The 17917-nt window shown below is 41.9% G+C and overlaps 1 protein-coding gene across 1 annotated transcript in view; it reads right to left on the bottom strand.

The window, feature by feature from the left end:
* LOC148369339 (E3 ubiquitin-protein ligase MID1-like) overlaps positions 1-4652 on the bottom strand; it is a 58813-nt gene extending 54161 nt beyond the window's left edge. Inside the window, exon 1 of the mRNA XM_088331324.1 lies at positions 4539-4652. The gene's annotated coding sequence lies outside the window, so the exon portion shown is untranslated. The remainder of the gene's footprint in view (positions 1-4538) is intronic.
* Positions 4653-17917: the final 13265 nt, after the last annotated feature.

The raw sequence follows: 17917 nt of genomic DNA, 5'->3' as shown, positions 1-17917 counted from the left end.
ATTATGCGGACCTGTGTACTGTGTAAAACAGAACAATTTGGGATTATCATTGTTTTACCTGTAGTGTAGTTAAAAATGAGAATACAAGTTGTGAACAATTCTCAAAGTCAGCTGCAGCACCCCGTGAGCCTCACGAGAAAACGCGGTTGGGAAATAAATAAATTAATTAACTTAAAAACTAATTTTAATATTTTAAAGTTTCAAATGCACATAAAAATATTGATACATCCAACATATAGTAGATAATCAAAAAGGGAGAGAAGGCATCAGTGGATTTTGAACTTGAACAGAGTGGAAAGTCCAAACATCAAAAAAATATATTTTAACCGGTTCTAAAATACTTCCCCTGAGTCTTTTCTTTTTATGAAATATCCTCGGTGAGAAAAGCAGATCCGTCCTAAAAGGTGTTGGTATCAAAGAACAGCAACATTGGTCGATATTGAGAATGATGTAAACATAATATTAAAAATAATGAACCTGCATTCTCTGCAATCTCTTTTGCAGGTGTCCAATACTAAAAACAGAATAAACTTATCAAGTACCTAAGTACAAAATGATCTGTATTAATATAAAGAATGAACGTGTAATATTTGATCACTAGATGGCATAGTGGTGTCTGGTAGGAGCATGGGTCAGTCATACATGGCAATGCTGAGCGGCATCCTGACAAAAGAATATGGTGCCGATTTTTTTTAACCTATTTTGTTTTTATAAAAAATAATATTGTATGATTGTTCAAGTACTTTTGCTCAATATTAAATTCAATGTTTTGTTTTTTTAACTAAATATTACACAGTGTCCCGTTAAACTCATCCAACTTTATATTCCTAACCAGGCTTTAGCTTAGTTGCATTTACAATTTGTTTTTATAAGTTTGGTTTTCCAAATTGTATATAATCAAATGCTCAACACATATGCTCTGAAAATGTAAAAGGTAGAAATGTGGTTCACCAGAAAGCTGGTCATGGCTAATTGTGCACACACAGCAACATGTTTTTCAGACACATGGAGCTTTGCAAAACCTTGCATTATTCATAATAGTGTACATTCACGTTTTGTTTTATTTATTGACAGTGTCAGGTAGGATTCCAGTCAAAATCGTTGCACATGCTTTCACATTATAACCACATACTCTTGGCCACATTATTTGAAATACTTTCATAACACATCAAGTCACATTTATTTGTATAGCCCTTAAACAAGGGGTGGGCAAACTACAGTCCATACATTTTTCTTTACATGCTATTTATTTTATCACTTAATATAGTCCGTTTGCGTTTTGACTTTTACATTACATATTGGGAAATTTAGTGCTTAAAAATTGACACAATTTATTATTTAGCTTTAAATCCAAAGGATTCCAAATCCAATTTGATTAAAATGAAATATAAACTGTAGGTGTTTGCATGTTTATTTGTCACTGATATTCTAAAAAAGATGTATCGCATTTGCTTTGTCATCAATTCATGTAATGTTTGCAAAAAATGATGGAAAATGAGTTGTCTTATCTTTAGATTGAGATAACAATATCAAAACATCTGGGTATGTTTACCTGATCTTTGTTTCCTCATGGATTGCCAATGTATTGCAGACTGCAATGGTCATTGCTTTTTCCTCCTTGCCTTCCATATTTTTCAATGCTATGTAGCCCACGAATGAAAACGTTTGTTGACCTTTACCTTTGACACAGTCCCAATGGGCTGCACATGCTAGCAGTTAATAGATAGTATAATATAATCTATTGTCACTGTAAATGCAGATAAAAAAGCACCATGACAATGGATTTTTTAGACAACGTACCCTGATCTCAAACTTAAATAGGGCAAGGAAAAAAAAAAATTAAGCATAAGGAAAACTCTTAGAAGGGCCAGTAATGCAGTAATTTTCTTTCTAGGACCTATTGTTGGACTACCAGAGTGCAGTGGATGTTGAGTGGGCAGCAATAGACAATGCACCAAAAACAGTCATCAACTGGAATAGTGCAAAAAGTTCAAAATAGCGATACCAATTATTTGGGGTTGGTGACCAACCATTAGCGCCCCATCCCTTTCAGTTTGATCTGGCTGGTAGGGGTGGATGGTTCAATGCAAATATTTGTATCACCGAAACTTAGCAGATACTTGGTTCAGATCGATATTATTGCCCTGGGATCGGTACTTCACCCCTCCATTAATTCCCTCAAACGCTAACTTTATATGTAGATAGCAAAGTCCTATTCTCTCTCATCCAGGGCACTTAGCCAAGTTTATGCCTGTTTGTAAACCTGACAAGCACTCTTTTAGCACCTCTACCTACCTGACCAGCTGCTGTATCTTGCTTGCCAGGCATAAGACAGGGCCCTCCTCACTCTTATCAGAAGCTAAATCTAACAGAGGCACACAGGAAGCAAAAGTGTTGCGTGGTAAAATGGTCTGCCACTGTGGCAAATTTGCATCAACACATGAAAAATGTCCCTACAGAAAGCAATGAGCTGCAACTAAAAATGTAAAAATGTTTTTGTTCCTGGACAAAAAACTGTAAATCCGTTGTCACTGTGCTAAAATAGGCAAAATTGCTTTTTAGTTATATTGCTGATTATTTATTTGACTCACTTGACTTTTGATCCGTAACAATTGTCGCATAACGCCTTTCTGCTTCTCCAACTCCGCTGCAAATGAAGGCTGAGGGAATTAAAATAAGACATATTGAAGAGTTATATTCATGTCTGCGCATATTCTGACTCAATTTTAGAAGAGTTTGATCAAATTTTTGTTTTGCAAACAAGGTAGGACCAATTCATCCCTAAGCTGAAAGTCTCTAATTATAATATCACCTTATGGAAGCATTTAAATGCTGAAAAGAAGGGGGCCAAGTACTGAACCCTGCGGAACACCACAGGTAACACTAAAGGGCTCAGATGTCATTTCACCATATTAAACTCAGTGCGTCCTATCTGAGAGGTAGGATCTGGACAATATCTGTGTATTATTTGTTATTGCAACATCCATTGCAGCCTGGTCATCCTGGAAGGGGGATTACCTCATGCGGGGTTCCGTCTCAAGATTTCTTCATTTTCCTCATGTTGAGGTTTTGGAGTTTTTCCTTGCCCTCATGTAGGTTTTAGATCAGAGGATGGTGTAATAATAGTCTGTGGTTTGCAATAATCTGTGGTCTGTGCAGCCCTTTGAGACTCTTAGTGATTAAGGGCTATCCAAATAAACATGACTTGACTTGACTAGTAAAGTTTTTTTTTTTTTTAATGTATTGTTAAAGGTTTTCAGATTGTACCGTTGACCTGGGCACTCGGTCCTCGAGAGCCTGCATGGTTTTTGCGTTTTTTATGCTCTAATACAGGTGATACAGGTGATACAAATTAACAGCTCGATATCCACCTTCTTAACACTCCTGGTGATTGGAATTAGCTGCACTGGCAAGGAGACCTTTAAAAATTAGGAAGGACATGCTGCCCTCAAGGACCACAGTGGCCAGGTCCTGTTTACACTATTTGCACTCTCTGACTTTATTTTCTAAATGTAAATCGAAGGTATAGTTTTTAAGTTGACATTGATAAATTTGTATTTTCATTAATTTGCTGTATTTTTATTTGACGCTTTATTTTGAAATAGTTGTAATATAGATATTGTTTTTTTTTTGTACTGTTAAAGTTTGTAGTATTTTAAGAAAAAATGAAACATTCTTAGTTTCTAAAGTATTTATTCTGTGTTTATCGTAACTATAAAACCAATTAAAGAGGGAGTGTTCAATTAATCAATGATCATGAATTTCCAGCCAAAAAGTATCAGTATCAGTATCGGATTGGTATTGATTGAGACTACCATGTATTTACTTGGATGAAATCAATGCTTAAATTTCCAGTATCGCCCATTCTTACTGGCCGGTCTATTCAATAAAGAGCATCATAAAAAATGGGTTTGAATTGGGGGAAAAGCTGGTACACCTTAGACTTCCTTAATAATTTGCTGTGCATTTACATGAAACAACACCTCATATATATTTACATAGGTACTGTAGATGCACAGTTACCTTCTCATCATTATCATCAACATCGCTATCTTACAGTCATCATTATCATCATTGCTGTCTCCATACATTTTCAGCATACTATAAAATGAGAGTTTTTATTATAATAACAATCATTCTCATTGGCATGACAACTAACTGATATGTGGTGTCCATCATACAAGTTATCTTTGGACCTGCTGCTTGAGAGGTGCAACCCCCAGCCATCAGGATCTCTCATTACAAAGTGTCCTGATCGGTAAATTGAAAAGACGAGGTACGGGAGCTTGAGCCATATTTAATTATATCCATGCAAGCTTATGAATTCTTATACTTAACTCAAAGTTGAAAACTGAAAGAAATGTTGGGGGAAGAATGATAGCGGCAGCATGCACATGCTTTGCAATACAACACTCAAACTGGATCCAGCAACAAAGCCCCCATCATCCTGCCAATGGACGACAGCACATTTTGCATGTGACCCCCTCTTGAAACAAACGCTGACAATCAAAGTGACTTCAACACAAAAGAGCACTTACCGTTACTTTCAAAAGGTTCCACCGACACAGAAGAAAGAGCGGCACACAGTCGTGTGGTCTGAAGGAAACAATAAGCGTAAAGAAGGAGGAGTCCCGCATCTACCTTGCACACAAATCTAAACATTGAGGACCTATTCTTGTTCACACTCCCGCCTGCCCATGGAGCCGTCCAGTTTTGCCCATCGTGTGTTCAGGCTCGGGCAAGCGTGAAGGGGGTGGGTGCATCTAGCCCTCTGAGGGCTTTGTCCAACATTTAAGAAACACTTTCCTTCCGTTATGTCGAGCTTTTACTTACTTCGGACTGTTCTGAATTCCCCAAAAATGTTTTACATATTATGAATTTTCTAACTACTTCCATTAACGGTGCTCTGTAATAACGCAACAAAATACATTGTTTCCTGCCATTTACAGAGATAATTATTGCATGCCTTCTATTGATCAGCATTTACAGAACATTTTGGGGGTGTCACCCGGGGCAAAGATTACCTCCTCAGAGTCATGGAATCTTGTGAGCGCGCCGAAGGCATCATAAGACACGCAGTGAGAATAGACACTTCTTTGGAGCCGCAGTAAACAAGTCATTTGTTATTTGTTGCTGGTGGGGATGAGATCTCAAAGCGATGCATCGTGTTTGCCATCCGGATGGGAATAAATGATAAACGCGTTAAGAAGGTAAAATTGGTCCAACTTTGGTTCCTTCAATTCATGTTCCAGCTGGGTTGTGACTTACATAGGTCCCCAAAGAAATTCTCATAAAAGCTCAGATAAGGTTAAAAGTTGTGTCCAAATATTCTACCTAACAAGACCATTTTTGTTTTGCCGTATTTGTGCTGGAAAACGACAGACGATGAGTAGTATCATTACTTTTATTTCCCAATTTGAGTCATTTTGCAGTATTCCCTTTGGGAATTTATTCAGAAATATTTCGTTACACTCATGCGAAAATGGCATTACTGTTTTTTCGAGAATAAAGCAAAAAACTGTTGATTTTTTATAGTTGCTGTCATGATTACCGATATGCTTCACCTGTGCCCGCTCCTTTGGCGCAAACTGCCTCGGACTCTGATTGGCCCCCTGTCACTATTTAAACCCACGTCTATCTGTCACCTGTTGTCAGTCCGTCTGCGAACCTTAGTGTACTCTAGGCAAGCTTTTTCGACCCTGACTCCCACTTGTTTTTGCTCCCGTCTGTTTCCTGGCTTCGACCCGTTTTTTGATCCTGACCACGTCTACTCTCCTCTCCTGTCTTTCGACTTGTTTCTGATCCCGACCACGTTATTTGCTCTCCTGTCCCGGCTACTGACCCGTATTTTTCCGTTCCCGACACCGCCATCGCTCGCCACGGAAGTCCCACTTCAGAGCATTCAGAGCAACCTGCCTCCCGCGGCCAGCGATCACCGGATCGTGGGTGCAACCCTTTTATTTCTATCAATAAAACTGAGAGAAACGTAACGCAAGTGGGTCCTGTCTCTGTTCTGGTCTTGACAGTCCTACAAGTGGGTCCTGTCTCCGTTCTGGTCTTGACAGTATGGACTGACCTATCGGTAATCATGACAGTTGCACTTAGTCTTATTTTTTAAATCCCTAGTTAATTATAATTTATACCACATAATTAGTTTGATTGCTAATTAGCGAATAATTAATAAAATAATCTGTTTATAGATTTCTTATGCAATAATGGCCTTACCAAAATATGATGAATTCGTAGGAAACATTAACATATATGATATTGTATGCGAAATGTTCTCACAGGCGCTTATATTCACCGCACAGCAATTAAATAATGTTTTTAAATGACGAATCTGACAAAGGTAGCTGCACATCTGTTGTTTGTTTGCTCCGTGCAGTTATAGCAGAATGTGAGCTGCTGCAGCATTTGTGGCCACTTTGCTTTGGGCTGAGGGGGAAGGGTTCTGATCATATCTCCCAATGTTCGGTTGAATCGTTCTGCGATGCCATTTCCCATGGGGTGGTACGGAGTGGTATGGGATTTCTGCACCCCTGCCATCTCTAGAAGCTCTTTGATCAGTTTGCTCTCAAAATTAGCTCCCTGATCAGAGTGGATACGCCGTGGGAAACCATAGACAAGGAAGAAATCCTGCCACAGACGGCGAGCAACTTGTTTGGCGGTTTGATTTCTGCAAGGGAAGGCGTGCGCCATCTTGGAGAAATGATCAGTTACGACCAGGACATCTACAGACTTGTTCTCTTGCTCAGCAGTCCAAAAGTCTATACAGACCAACTCCATAGGCTCAGAGGTGACTATGTTCTTGAGTGGTGCACGGTTGTGTGGTTCCGGTGTTTTCCCTACTACACAACGCTGACAGGATTTGACATAATTCACAACATCACGTTCCATGCCATTCCAGAAAAATCGTTGCCTCACCAGAGACAAAGTACGGTTCTGGCCTTGGTGACCTGCTGAGTCATGTAAACCTTGAAGGACTTTCTGTTTCAATGAATCAGGCACCACAAACTGGAAGATTTTCTTGGCCATGTGAGGATCTTTCCTTATTTTGTAGAGCATGCCATTCTGTATGGTGAGTCTGCTCCAATGTTTCAGTAGTTTCATCACACTAGGCGACTCGACAGCTCTCTCACGCCTGGTAGGTCTCTTGTGTCTATGCACAAAGTACATGGTTCTGCTTATTGTGTTGTCCTGTTCTTGTAACCCAACAAGCTGACTCTGTGGGAGTGCCGTTGACTGATCTCCCTTCTGCAGAAGATTGAGGTTGGCATCTGTTCCCATCACTTGACCCACGCCACCAGTGGACTGAGCACTGAAGACAGCAGCAACTTCTTCTGATGTCACAGAACCATTGGAGCCTGATGGAATTGCCCTTTTTACTGACTCGTCTGATGTCCCAGCACTCTCGTCTACAACAGCGTGACAATTGTTGGATACTCTGAACACCTCTTGCACAGTACTGTTGTTCACCCCGTTGACTTGGTCCAAGAGCGAAGTATAGGGCTCGGTAACAAGGCGATGACCCACACATGACCGTACAAATGGCTCACGGCTCAGAGCGTCGGCTACGATGTTCTTTGGGCCGGGAATGTACTTCAGGTCAAAATTGTATGCAGCAAGCTTCGCTACCCACCGCTGTTCACACGCATCAAGTCTTGGTTTGGTCAAAATGTATGTCAGTGGGTTATTGTCGGTCCACGTGGTAAAGTGTCTTCCTTTCAACCAATGGCTGAATTTATCACATACCGCCCATTTCAAGGCAAGAAATTCGAGCCTGTGTGCAGGGTAGTTGAGCTGGGAGCGAGAGAGCGTCTTACTTGCAAAGGCGACTGGTCTGGCTACTTTTCCACCAGGTGGCAGCTGTGACAGGACTGCTCCAATCCCATCGAAGGATGCGTCGACAGCCAGAATAAATGGCGCATCAAAATCTGGGTGGGCCAAAGTGACACCTGTCACGAGGTTGTGCTTCAGTGTTTCAAATGCGTTCTGGCATGCATCGGACCAATCAGCAGGCGTCAGCTTCACTTGACCTTTCCTCACTAGTTTGCGGCCTTTCTTGCACTTATGCTGGGCACCAGATTCAGATGTGAGCCTGAACAGAGGTTTTGCCTTCGCAGAACATGCTTCAATGAAGCTTTGGTAATACATGACCATGCCTAGAAAATATCTTATTTTACTAGGGCACGGTGTCTTTCCGTCAGATTCCATTAGGTCAGCGACTTGTACGTCATTTATCGCTCTCACCTTCTCGGGGTCAGTCCGAATTCCATCCTCACTGATGACATGCCCAAGAAATTTCACAGTCCGTCTGAGAAAAAAACACTTTTTGGGTGCGAGTTTGAGGTTGTGTTCCTTGAGGCGAGTAAACACCATCTGCAGGCGTTGGAGTGCAACTTCCTCTGTGGGGGCAAACACCATCAGATCGTCGAGGTAACATAATAGGCTCATGAAATTCTGATCCCCAAATATCGACATCATCATCCTCATAAACGTTGCTGGGCTGTTGCAAAGTCCTTGAGGAAGCCGGTTGTACTCGTGAAGCCCGAAGGGTGATGAGAATGCCGTGTACTTTTTGTCATCAGGGTGCAAGGGGACATTGTAGTAGCCTGACGTCAGGTCCATCGTGGAGAAAAAGGCATTTCCCCCAAGTGCGGCCAAAGCATCACCTTGATGCGGTAGTGGGTAGGCATCCTTTATGGTTCTTGCATTAAGCCTTCTGAAATCAGTACATACCCTTAGTTCTCCATTCCGCTTCCATATGAGAACAAGCGCAGATGCATAGTCGCTAGTCGACTTCTGAATAATTCCTTTCTCTTCCATCTCGTTCAGAGTCGTCCTCAGTTTTTCATACTGACTTGGTGGTATACGTCTGTAGGGTAGACGGAACGGCTTATCATCAACAAGGTGGATACGATGTACAAACTCTTTGGCCTCTCCACAGTCCATCTTATGGCGAGAAAAGATTGACTCGAATTGTTCGATGATATGAAGGAGCTTGTCTTTACACTGCAGCGAAACCTCACATGACTTCAGGTCAATGTCTTGCAGTCCCAGAGCTTCCAATGCACGCATCATGTCCTCTTCTGACCTGGGTCGGACCTCTTTGCTCTGTACACTCTGCACGTTGCACTTGACCTCCTCTGCATTGGGCAGGTCTTCCGCTGCGATACAAGGAGACACATCTGCAATTTTCCTGTTTCTTCTCAGCACCACAACTCTGACCGTGGGATTAAAGACTTTAACAGGCACCCATCCATCTCCCCAGAGTGGAGTAACAACTCGTCCGACAAGGACTTGTCTGGGCGCAGCCTTTGATTGGGTTGGCTCAACGACCACTGTGCTGCCCACAGACGTCCCGGCCAACTCAGATAACTTGCCCCAAATAACGTACTCGGTCCGTGGATTCAGCGTCACGCAACTCTTGATTTTTACTGTCCCTACTTTGTCTGGAATGCAGTCACCTCTCCATCTCTCTGTGTTAGAAAGCATTGACAGGAATTGACTGTGGTTATCGGACAGACCGTTGTCAGGAGTGGAAACTAATCTCCAGTAGCCATCAGTACTTTTCAATTGAGTCAAAATATATTTGATGGCATTGCTGCCAAGGATCATCTGTTCGGTCTGGCCTGGCACAACCATTACTGGTATTATCATTTGGCACCCGTAAACTGTGACGTGAATGTCGTACATATCTCTGGGAGAAACTTGGTGTCCACCGCAGCCTACAATGACATAATCATCGGCCGTGTAACTCATCATATCAGGGAATTGCTGCAGGAGGGACTTAGCCGTGTCCTCACTTACTGTACAAGCCATCGACCCGCTGTCCAACAGCGCTCTGAAAGTGGGGCCTTCTTGCACAAGTACAGGTGTGTAAAACAGTTCGTCAGTCTCCGCTATTCTCTGAAACCCCTGAAAGATCAGCTTCTTCGATGGAGGTATCTTGTTGCTATACAACTCATAAATTGATTTATTGTCTTGCATGTCAGGCTTCACATTAGTGGTGGGAGGTTTACTCAGTTGATCTGCACTGTTCTCCCCTAAGCGCAGATCAGTTAGTTTCCCTGAGGCAGCGGGACAACTTTCGTCACTGGACAATCACGTCGAGAATGCCCTGGGGCATGGCAGTGAAAGCAAAGGTTTTTGTCTCGGCAATGAGAGAGAGCACTGTGTTCGACTTCTTTGCAAATGATACATGGCTTGGCAGTGAAACCATTTATTCTGGCTCCAGGTCGCCTGGTTGGAGCTCCCCCTCTCTCTTGAAACTGGTTCGAAGTAACACGTATCAGAACTTTCTCCAACATACTAATAACGTCCGTTAGAGAGACATACTGTGGGCTCGAAGTCTGAGGTGGCTCGTGCACGAGGGTTGGACCATGGTTCACCTCAGCTTTGTGTACGGCAATTTCCGCTCTATTCGCAGGTTGTTGTAGGGAATCTGCTTTGTAGCTCTTCTCAGCGTGGTATTCATTCAGCACCTCTAGTACCTCACATGCTGACCACTTTTCGATGGTTTTTGATCTGTAAGTGAGTGCCAGTTCCTTGCATGGGCAGTTCCGAATAAACATGCGAGTAACCTCTATTTCAGGGTTGTCAAATGTTTTGCCCTGCTCACTCAAGCACTCAGAGGCAAGGTCAGCTGCTCTGTTTAGTCTCAGCCAGTAGTCATAGGGGTCTTCCTGGTCTTTGGGCAAAGTTGAATAAAAGTCAGCTAAAGGGACAGCAGAGTACTTGGTACAGCTAAAGTATTTCCTGAGAAGACTATAAATCATGTCAGGGCGGGTATAGACGTCTATATTACTGTTTCTAATGCTAAACCTAACTACATCTTTAGCTTTTCCTCTCAAATGTATAAGGATTTCCTCTGCTTGCTCTTCAAGTCTCACATCACTCCTTTTTATAAATGTCCTCATTAGATCTTCCCACTCATGTATTGTTATTGAGTCTGAGCCATCCCCAATAAATGACGGCGGTTCCTTAACCTTTCTCTGCGTAACCACCTGACTCAATCTGTTTGCTACATCTTGTGTGGCAGCAGCGTTAGGAGCTACTATATTATGTGACTGAATATTTGAGAATATGCTATCAGCCAATTTATGTCCTATCTCCTGAATAATATTTTTCATCTGATCAGCTACACCCTCAGAAATGTCACTCGTGCTCTGATTAAACATGTTTTGAATATGTAAATGAGTCAAAATCACAAAATAAATCAGTAGCCTGAGTAACACGTCACTGTATAGCAATTTTAAATACTGTGAGCTGATGACTTCATGAAACGATGTGGCAGGTAGGACAGTCCTCGGTTCGGAGAGTTTGAATGAAGTCACGGGTCTCGGCACCAATGTAACCGCGTTGTACGTGTCCCACCAAAGATCCACATTCACGCTGGACTGGATGATGAGGTTTTTATTATTACAGTTTCTGCAAATGGATGAGTCACAACATTAGCTTTTTCTGCTGGGTTTGATCTCTTTGATCTCTTTGTAGTACTCTGGTTAAACTGACAACAAAGCATATCAAAGAGCTGTCTTTTCACTTTACAGAAAATACATTTTAGAATATCACAATACATTTATAAATCTTTGCATTTTAACAAGATACTTTTAACAAGAGATCGTATAGTGGATTTTTAACGTTTACAATGAATTCAACATGTTTTTCTTTACTCTGAATTTTAACCAACATCATCCTTTTTTAATGTATATGAAAAAATAGGAATAAAAACAATAATGAGTATAAAAATGGGTACAATTTACCTGCAGCTACCTTTGTCAGATTCGTCATTTAATCAAGATGGCGACTGCGCATGGATACATGCTTGCGGCGAGCTCTCCAGCTAATCTTCTATTTATTGCCGTTCTCTTGTCTTTTTTGCTTTCACTTTTGGACACATGTGTGGCCAAAAACACTTACAGTAGGGACGAACTTATTCGGTTGGGAGGGCGTCTAAATTTCGATTATTCGGGCACTTTTTATACCGCCCATGATATACCGAGCGAACTTCAAAGAGACCCGGCATCCTTGTGGACAGCTATTCCTCTTAAAAAACGGCGGCGGCGGCCCCGTAAAGAAAGAAAACAGAAACGTGGTTGCCGTGCAGGTAGATGTGTGAAGCGTGTGAAGTCCAAGCAGCAAGATGGACGCGAGGATGTAACTAATTCCACCATTCATTCCTCGCCGGACAACCGACGCTTTGAACTCAGCGCTCACGAGCGGCCACAACGCCGGGAGCTTTTGAAGATCTCGACAAAGACTACAAAGAGTTCAGCTAAGTCAAATGATTCAGCAAAGCTGAAATTTGGTCTGTTAAATATTAGATCGCTTGCTCCAAAAGCTTTACTTGTTGATAACATTATTCGTGATTATAAACTTAACTGTATGGGTCTTTGTGAAACGTGGTTACGCCCGGATGAGCACTTAGCGCTAAATTATGCCTCTCCCCCAGACTACGAGAGTAGTCATATAGCACGCACGCTGAAAAGAGGTGGTGGTGTTGCGCTAATCTCTGAAAAATCGCTCAAATTTAATACACGTACCTCTAATAATTACAAAACGTTTGAGGCTCTTGTGATGCGGTCCCCTCAATTGTCAATTGATGTAATAACTATCTATCGTGCACCTGGGCCATACACAACTTTCTTAGACGAATTTGCTGAACTTTTGTCTGAACTAGTAACCTATGCAGACAAAATTATAATTATGGGAGACTTTAACATTCATATGAACTCCCCACACAGTTCACTTACTATTGCGTTTAGTTCTCTAATTGATGCATTTGGTTTTACTCAACTGGTTGACTTGCCAACCCATAAAAATGGGAACACGCTAGACTTGATTCTGACTCGAGGAGTTTTAACCTCAAACATTATGGTGCTACCGTGTACTACTGTTATCTCTGATCATTATTTAGTGACATTTGAGGTGCTAACTAAATGTAAAGTTAATAAAGCTGAGGGATCTAGCGGACGCAATATAAGCACTGGCACAGTTTCTGAGCTCTTTGAACTCCTTCCTGGAGCAGTTGCGTCCTTTCCTAAATACAATGGCTCGATTGACTCACTCATGAATGAGTTCAATACCACCCTGACTAGTGTGCTGGATTCAATAGCGCCCATAAAACTAAAATCACGTCCTAAAAGACGCACACCTTGGTTTACTGATGAAACTAGAACCCTTAAAAAAGAATGCAGGAAATGGGAGAGAAAATGGCGCGCTACCAAGCTTGAGGTTTTCCATCAAACCTGGTGTGACAGCTTGTTAAAGTATAAAGCGGCCCTTGCCTCTGCAAAATCGGCCTACCTTTCGAAGGTGATTGCGTCTCAAAAGAACAACCCCAAAGCCCTTTTTGACACTGTAGCATCGCTTACAAGGCAACAGCCTATCGCAGACAGTTCGACACACTCTGCTCAGGACTTAATGGTCTTCTTCACTAAGAAGATTCAATGCATACAGGAAGAAATTGCAAAAGATATTGTTAGTACCACACGTATTAAAGGACTGAAATTTACAGATGCACGACAGGGTGGCTGCCCTGGGAAAATGGCCGGTTTTAGTGAACTGTCACTTGATGATCTCAAACAAGTGGTGAATGCGGCCAAACCGACAACTTGCCAGTTCGACCCGCTCCCAGGTTCACTTATTAAAAGTCATTTTAGCGTCCTTGGGCCTTCAGTTCTAAATATTATAAATACATCACTCTCCTCAGGTGTAGTTCCAGCAGCTTTTAAGTCCGCCGTTATTAAACCCACACTGAAACGACCCAACCTTGATCCAGAAATATTAAGTAATTACAGACCTGTGTCAAACCTACCTTTCCTCTCTAAAGTACTCGAAAGAGTAGTGGCACAGCAGCTGAATGCTTTCATATCGGAGAATAACCTTTTTGAATCCATGCAATCAGGATTCAGGGCTAACCACTCTACTGAGACAGCTCTGATCAAGGTAACAAATGATCTCCTAATGTCAATGGATTCTGGCGCTTCATCACTTTTGCTGCTGCTGGATCTTAGTGCTGCTTTTGACACAGTACGCCACAATATCCTACTAGAACGGTTGGAAAAATGGATTGGTCTCTCAGGAGCTGTCCTCTCGTGGTTCAAATCCTACCTCTCAGATAGGACACACTGTGTTAAATATGGTGAAACGACATCTGAGCCCTTTAATGTTACCTGCGGTGTTCCGCAGGGTTCAGTGCTCGGCCCCCTACTTTTCAACATTTACATGCTTCCGTTAGGTGATATTATTCGCAAGTACAATATCAGCTTCCATTGCTATGCAGACGACACTCAACTATATCTTCCGTTGGAGGAATCTTCCACACTAAACTGTGGAAATTTGGAGGCCTGTCTCACTGAGATAAAAGAGTGGATGTCACTCAACTTCTTGCGTCTTAACTCTGAAAAGACTGAAATGTTAGTCATTGGTCCTTCTAAATGCCGGGACTTATTCTCAAAAACTGCTGTGAACATTGACAAATGTCACATCACACAGAGTGACTCAGTTAAAAATTTAGGTGTCATATTTGACCCTGAACTATCCTTTGAGATGCATGTAAAACAAATTACTAGAACTGCCTTCTTCCATCTTCGCAACATTGCTAAAATCCGTTCAATACTGTCTCAGTCTGATGCGGAAACAATAATTCATGCATTTGTTACCTCCCGTCTCGATTACTGCAATGCACTACTCTCCGGTCTCCCGAAGTCCAGAATCAAGTCTCTTCAGCTAGTACAAAATGCCGCAGCGAGGCTCTTAACCAGGACAAAAAAGTACGATCACATAACACCGATTTTGGCTAACCTGCATTGGCTCCCAGTTAGCCAAAGATGTGACTTCAAAGTTCTCTTAGTATTGTACAAAATCATACATGGACTTGCTCCCTCTTATCTTTCAGATCTGATCTGCCACTATGTCCCGGGCCGAAGCCTACGATCTGAGAGTGCTGGTCTTCTGATGATCCCGAGAGCAAAGAAGTCTTCTGCTGGTTCGAGAGCGTTCTCCATCCGGGCACCGGTGCTGTGGAATGCTCTTCCCCCTGAGATTCGATCTGCAACCTCAGTGGAAATGTTTAAATCTAAACTTAAAACTCACTTCTACTCCATTGCATACGAATAACCTACTCCTCTTGTCGGTTGAAAATAGTTTGTGTAATATAGTGTAACAATCTGTGAAGCCCTTTGAGACTCTTCGTGATTTAGGGCTATACAAATAAAAATGACTTGACTTGACTTGACTATTCACTATTATGCCTTACACAGTGTCACAATCCTGCACACAGGTTCCGGTTTCTCTAGAGCAGGGGTGTCAAACGTAATTGCACAGAGGGCCAAAACTCAAACCACACCTTGGGTCATGGGCCAAACAGGATACATAATTATTCACGTTTATTATCCACTAAAACTTGACTTTTTTAAAGCAAAAATGAATTTAAAACAGACAGTAATATATTCTTCTATAACTCTTCAACGTGCATTCAGGTTTTTAAGCTTACTCTGATGTTTGGTCGTGTTGTGCCGCTTTACATTAAATTCCTCAATTCTGACCACATTAGATAGATAGATAGATAGATAGATAGATAGATAGATAGATAGATAGATAGATAGATAGATAGATAGATAGATAGATAGATAGATAGATAGATAGATAGATAGATAGACACTTTATTCATCCCCATAGGAAAATTCACACTTCCAGCAGTATCCTTGTGTTGAAAAATACAATAATAAAATAAAGATATAGAATACAAAAATACCCAATATAACGTTTTTCTATAGAGTATTTAAATAGTGCTACGGAAAATACACACTGTTGTAAAAACAGGGTAATATGCAAATGTGGGGGTGTGGTTTAATGTGGGCTTTTACTCCCCCGGGTGGAGTTAAAGAGCCTCATGGCATGAGGAAGAAATGATCTCCTCAGTCTGTCCGTGGAACAAGACTGTGACCGCAGCTTGTTCAGTGCCTGTCTCTCAGCTACAGTTGTCAGGCTGTACATCGTTGTGCCCATAACAGAGCCCGCCTTCCTCACCAGTTTAGCTCCACAAAGAAGACACACAGGTTTAAAAGCAAAGTCAGTTAACAAATATTCAGCCTCTCCTCGGTTTTGAACGGCTCCGTTTTCCGAATCAACCTTTGTAATGATTTAATTTAGCATCTGCGTAATCCACAGCAAAAGAAACGTCATCCTGCTTTTCTCTGTTTAGCCTCCCGTTACATCGTGATAGATAGAATTTCGGCCCTGGGCGTTGCTTTCTGACACTAAAGACTTACTATTAATGCACTTGTCGGTTTTGTTTTTCAACAGGCAGACAAATTGTTTGTCAGTAGATCGTTTTAAAAGTGGCTGTGCTCGTCAGGCTACAGCCAACTCTATTGATGCGGGAACATTTTCATAAAGTCTTGTGGCGGCAGCCGGAGCACTTCATTGTGGAATCTGAAGTTTTAGAGTTAACAGCCTTTCATAGAGTTGGGCCGTTATAGTAGATGTGTATATAAAATGATTTAGTGGGCCGGATCTAAGTGTACGCCGGGTCGGATGTGGCCCGTGAGCTTGACAACTATGGTCTAGAGGTTTCTCTCTCTTTTTCATTTGATTTGGAAATTTGCCTGTTTGAAATGATAGATACATATGCACCTTCTGTCCTTTATTAGTACAATGTCCCCTTGGTTCCTTGCCAGTTCGTTGTCTTCTAATCACGTCCCAAGCACACTTCTCTCAGCTTTGTTCCAGTGTCCCAAGTTGAACTCTTGGACTGTTGCCTTCACTGTTTGCCTTAACTGGAAGACTGACCCCTCTCCTGTCTGTTGAATCACAATTGTAGCCTCTGGTGATCAAATTGCTTCACTACCTGATTCCTGTCCGGATAAAAAAACACCATTTACTTTACTGACCCTGAGTGGGTTATACGAGATTTGAAAGGGTGACTAATAATTATTAAGTGTTCATGATTAGCCAGCAAGGTCTTAAGAACTCCTGCGGTTACTATAATATAACACAGTATAAACATGCAATTTGATCTAGTTACACTCAATTAATTCATTTACTTCGCAAATGATCTTTTTTGGAAATTCATCCTTTAGGCCTCAGTCATTAGTCACTCATTATGTGTGGTTTGTTTTGTATGCATTAATTATACGAAGTCAAAAAGACTATCAAGAAAAGTCTAAAAATAGAAACACTGTTCAGAGTTGAGTTGATCAAAATAAACTTGACACTGAGAAGATGTTATTAAGGTGGAAGGTGCCTGACTACCTCACAATTTTCAAACTCAGGTTCCATCAGATACTGTGGGAGCCCAGATTGTTCTTGTGACGTGTAATAAGGAGTATTTCTCCCGGGAAAAACAACAAAAGTTAGTCATCCTCAAATAAAGAAGCATTCCACTCACCCAGGCCACCACTTCTTTGACCTGGTGCTGTCTGGTAGGTGCAACAGGTCCCTTAAAACAAGGACTAACTTGTTTACGGACACTTTCTTTCTCAGGGCCATAACTGCCCCCCAAAAATGTTCAAGACTGTGAAAAAATATATTTTGCCTATGCATATGAGAGTGCTTTTTTTCGGCCCATACATTTGTTATGTCTGTGTGCGGGTACTTTCTGTGGGAGATGAATATCTCCTGAAGGGATTCTGGAGCTTCCTTTCGCCGAATGGCCGTGTATGGCCCCCATGCGGGATGGTACTTTATTGGTCCTGATGCCTGATGTGGAGCCATAGCCTCCTTGATTGTCAACCCTGTGTAGACCCTTCGTTCAGCTGTGCGTTCCTCCGCCCGCAGTGCCAGGTAACGGATGGGCTTCTCACCTGGGCCCTTGGTGCCGGTGCGCGTGATGCAAGAATTGGGAACTCCTTGGCCCAATTTCTGGTGTTGATGCTGCTCTTTTCCCAGCAACAGCTTAGTCACGGGGCTG

This window comes from Urocampus carinirostris, chromosome 3 (genome assembly GCF_059441175.1).
Source record: "Urocampus carinirostris isolate Australia breed hairy pipefish chromosome 3, RoL_Ucar_1.0, whole genome shotgun sequence".
NCBI classification, from domain to species: domain Eukaryota; kingdom Metazoa; phylum Chordata; class Actinopteri; order Syngnathiformes; family Syngnathidae; genus Urocampus; species Urocampus carinirostris.
This window is presented reverse-complemented; position numbering and strand designations above follow the sequence as displayed.